This window comes from Suncus etruscus, chromosome 18 (assembly GCF_024139225.1).
Source record: "Suncus etruscus isolate mSunEtr1 chromosome 18, mSunEtr1.pri.cur, whole genome shotgun sequence".
NCBI classification, from domain to species: Eukaryota; Metazoa; Chordata; class Mammalia; order Eulipotyphla; family Soricidae; genus Suncus; species Suncus etruscus.
In genome coordinates, this window is record NC_064865.1 from 168,020 (window position 1) to 172,824 (window position 4,805).

The window sequence follows — 4,805 nt, forward strand, 5'->3', positions numbered from 1 at the left end:
GTTTTGGAACTATTTGCCATAGAAATTAGGCAAGAAAAATATGATCGAAATTCAAATAGGAAAAGAAGTCAAAATTTGAGTATTTTGTAGATGACATACTACAGTTAGAAAACCCTAAGGCTCTACCAAAGGTCCAATATACTGTCTTTCTCTGGTATATGTCCTCTATTAAGACCCGAAGCATATGACTAGGCAGACCACTAAAACAGCCAATTGCGAATCACAGACTTCTATTACAGACTTCTATTACTCATCTAACACGTTTGGGCAAGTTAACGTTTCCTTTTCTCTCTTTCTCTCTCTTCCCCCTACTTCTTTTCTTCACTCCTTTTTTCTTCTTCCTCTTCTTCCTCATCATCAATGCAACCTATGTCAAATAAAACCCATACTAATAGTTTCTCTTTAGGAAAGGAACCTTGATATATAAGATGCAGCGGACAATACTACATAGTGTAGCCACCTACATAGGCAGGCCTCATTCACATATTGTTTAGTACTCCAGATGCGAAACCTATGGGCATCCTAAACTGTTCCAGCCATTATCAAACCCTGAAATCTGCATTTAGCAAGCAAAGCCCAAATTCATCACTGACAAAATGTCTGGAAACTGGGAAAACCTCCCAACTCTGATGCACCGACCCAATCTCTTTTATTTGATTTATTAAATTTATGATTAATTCATTTGTACTATATTTACCTATTTTCCTGTTCTCTCTCTTCTCTTTGGCTCTCCCTTCCACTCTTTCCTAAGCTATACCTAAGCTAATTATTGATCTTAACTCATCTAGTCCTTAAAGCTCAGACCCATCCTATTAGGGTCAGACCTCTAACAACACCTTAAGAATAGATTATTAGGGGCCAGTGAGGTGGCACTAGAGGTAAGGTGTCTGCCTTGCAAGAGCTAGCCAAGGAAGGACCGCGGTTCAATCCTCCAGCATCCCATATGGTCCCCCCAAGCCAAGGGCAATTTCTGAGCGCTTAGCCAGGAATAAACCCTGAGCATCAAACGGGTGTAGCCTGAAAAACAAAACAAAAAGAATAGATTATTAATGTATGTCTATATGTGGGCATGAGTACATATAAATTTCCTCTAAGAGACTCAAACCTAATTTATAAACAATCCATGTCTACAGTGTAAGAGACCCTCCTATATACTATCCCTCCTCCTTCCCCTTAGAAATCCTACTATCCCTTCAACCCTCCAATCCCAATCTGATATCCCACCTGATTAACACTTGTTAGCCTCAGTTCGTAAGCCATTAGGTATCAAGACTGACCTCCTGGGCCCGGAGAGATAGAACAGTGGCGTTTGCCTTGCAAGCAGCTGATCCAGGAGCAAAGGTGGTTGGTTCGAATCCCGGTGTCCCATATGGTCCCCCGTGCCTGCCAGGAGCTATTTCTGAGCAGACAGCCAGGAGTAACCCCTGAGCACCGCCGGGTGTGGCCCCAAAACAAAACAAAACAAAACAAAAAAACTGACCTCCTGCCCCAACAAGTCATCACCCAGATCTCAAGTGGAGGGACACCCATTCAGCCCCACATCTCGCCCTCCAGCAAGAAACTACAACCAACATTCCTGCTGATTCATGCTCTGTGGCCCTCCCTCTCACACACACCCCAATTGTGGACTGTTGCTTGATACCAGAACCAACTTCAGAAGGACCTCCAGTGCAAGAACTCTACCCTAGCCCTTTCTGCCCAAATCACTTCCCAAACTCAACAAGACCAGGGTGTGTGATGAAAATATGCCCTGGATTCCACCCCCCACAAGAATATCCCAAAAGACAATGGGGAAGCCTATATTTCCTTTATAAGTTTAAGACCTTTATAATGCTACCTCTTAACCTGTTTATCTTTAAATGCATGGTAGTCTCCTTAATTACTTCTTTAAACTCATTTTTGTTTATTTTTTCCTTTATATCTATATGTGAGTGTGTGTATATATATTTCGTTCTGCTTTGATTTTCTTCACTTCCTTAACTTCACATGTTTTGGTGTTTTGATCCTGCTGGGTACAAAAACCTAAAATAAAAAGTCTTGCCTGGGATTAAAACTTAGGTCAAAACCAGGGCACAGAGAAGATGGAGCCTGACACTCTCACTCCCAATGCACCAGCAATATAAGATAGCACCATTTTTATTTTTTGCAGAGGCATACTAAAAAAGGACAAAATTTACATATAGAAACTAGTTCTTCTCTATTAGGGATAACAACTCACACATTTTACAATACAGGATCACCTCCTACCTTGAACATATGTCATGTGGTCCCAACTTAGACCCCATGCGATTAGACAGTGACCATCCAACTCCAAACCCTAGATCTCAGATATAGAACTGACACAGTTCTCCACCACAGCTCCAGGAACCAAACTCCCTATGGGACATTCTTAATACTGTTCTGACACCAATATGTGCCAGTTTTGGTATGACATCCTGACAACGAGAAAATGACAACAACTTGGTCTAAGAGCAGGTTGCTCATCTCAACACCTAGCAATAAGATGAAATCAGAAGACACATTATTCTTTGATCAATGCAAAATCCAAGATCACTAACTACAGAAGACTGCAACCACCCTGATTGGGCAGAACATACCCTGGGACCAATAAAAAAAGATCCTAGTCTAGGCTTTGGCCTAAGATCTGTACAACAAGATCTCTAATTCCAGAGATCTGACTGAGAAAGAAAGACTCCATCCTATGACATGTACAAATACTAAGATCACTAGCTACAGAGGCCTGATTTTATCATCCATGGAGCAGAAAATTTCCAGACATCACAAAAGGACGTAAGGGAGAGTAAAAGAGCATGTACAGAGCCTGTAGTTATACCCATGACAGTATACTGCAAGGGCAGAGAAATCCTGTATCTCTTAGGCCAGGGGCATTCCCTTTCTAATCTCTCCAAGTTTTACTGTGCCTATGCAAAAAAAAAAAAAAAAAAAAAAAAAAAAAAGCACAAATTAAATTTTTTTTGTAAATGTTGTTGCTTGTTTATTTTTATATATTTTTTTTGTTTGTTCGTTGGTTTGTTTTTTCTTTTTCTTTACCTTTTTTTTTTTTTTCCATTTCCCTGTGCTTTGGTTCATCTTTATTTCAGGACCGTGGTTAGTGTTTGGTTGTTTTATTGCTGTGGTGCTTTTCAGGTCTTTTGTTTGTTTGTTTTGGTTTTGGTTTTTTGGGGTTTGATTTTTGTTTTTGTTTTTGTTTTTGGGCCACACCTGGTGACGCTCAGGGGTTACTCCTGGCTATGCGCTCAGAAGTCGCTCCTGGCTTGGGGGACCATATGGGAAGCCAGGGTATCGAACCGTAGTCCATCCTAGGCACCTTACCTCTAGCACCACCGCCCGGCGCCGATTTTTCTTGTATTATTTTTGTTTTTCTTCCTTTTTCCCTTTCTTTTCTTAAACTGATATTTATAGTCTCTAGAAGGACTCCTCCTGTTTTTTGCTTGTTTGAATTTTTGCCCCCCCCCCTTTTCTTTTTTCTTTTCTTTTTTATTTCCAAAACAGCAAAAGTCCCCCTGGGCTCTGTGGGGCTTCCCACGTTCATGGCCCCATTCCCCCATCACTACACGTTGCCCATCTCCCCACAGAAAATCTCTTTCAAGGTCAACGCTTTGTTTTAATGAACAGTTAACACTGAGTTCTCCACTCGCTCTGCAGAACCAGAGGAGCTGTTTGTTGGCACCTATGTCGTATTTCACCGGACAATACCTTTCCCTGACACCAGGTTACAGGCAGAGTCAAGCAAACAGAGCTCAACTTGCGGGTTAATCTTCCGTCTAGTCCCCAGGCCCCAGCCCGTAAACGCAGCTGAGGCTGAGGAGTCAGGAATGTTTCAACTCCGAGGCCAAGTGCCTCGTCCTCAACAGCCCCACCCTCTCCTGCCACCACCACCCCCATCCCAGAGTTGCACTGAGGTTTCACCAGACAGTTAATTGGGGGAAAAAAAGTAAAACAAAAACGGTTTGAGGCCTTGGTGCTCAGCCCCAGGGCCTCCATGGGCAGGGGCACCAAATGAAGGGGTCTCACCTCCCCCAGCCTGGGCCTATGCCACCACCTAACCCCTGGCTGCAAGAAACGAGGGAGGGGGACAGGAGCCAGCACAGGAGCGGAGGGGGGGCAGCATCTCAGGATGTTGCAGAGCCCCAGACAGCATCATTCAACTTGGCCGCCTGCAAGCTTGCTGGTGACGAGAGAAGACTTTGGCTGGGGTAGGTCCTGTGGGGTGGGCTGTGGTCACAGGTCACCAGATTCTTGTCTGGTCCCGCACTGGGCAGCTGCTTATTCTTCATCTTGGCTTTGGCCATGTTGAGTCAAAGTACTTTTGCCCTTTCTGGAGTCTCTTCATGAGGAAGTCGGAGCCGCCAGGCTTTTGTCTTAAGCTGGGATATTTGGCCTTAAGCTTTGCCTCCTCGGCTCTCTCAGGAAGAATGCCTTCTTTCTCCTGTGTGTCCTGCTTCATCTCACAGGTCCCCTCCGCAGGGTTCTCCTAGTCTTGTTTTTGGGACATGGCAGCGGGGGATCCCAGGAAAGCAGCTGGAAAAGGGAAGGGAGAAGGGAGACGGGGAACAAGCTGCACGGCCCCTTCAGCTCCTGTCACGAGGGGCGGCTCAGTTAAAACGGCCTTTTTTCTTTTTTCTTACCTTCAAACAGAACCACATAACTTGTTCTGCCTCACAAATAGAGGGGGGAAATAATGGAGGGCACCAAGACCAAACAGTTGTATGAACATTGAGTAGAAATAAAAATGAGCAGACTTGAACACCAAAATTAAAGCCAACTACAACAGTGTCGATACC

The 4,805-nt window shown here is 44.0% G+C and overlaps 1 pseudogene; it reads right to left on the reverse strand.

The window, feature by feature from the left end:
- Positions 1-4,115: 4,115 nt before the first annotated feature.
- LOC125995988 (alpha-endosulfine-like) lies at positions 4,116-4,552 on the reverse strand (annotated as a pseudogene).
- Between the last annotated feature and the right edge of the window lie 253 nt (positions 4,553-4,805).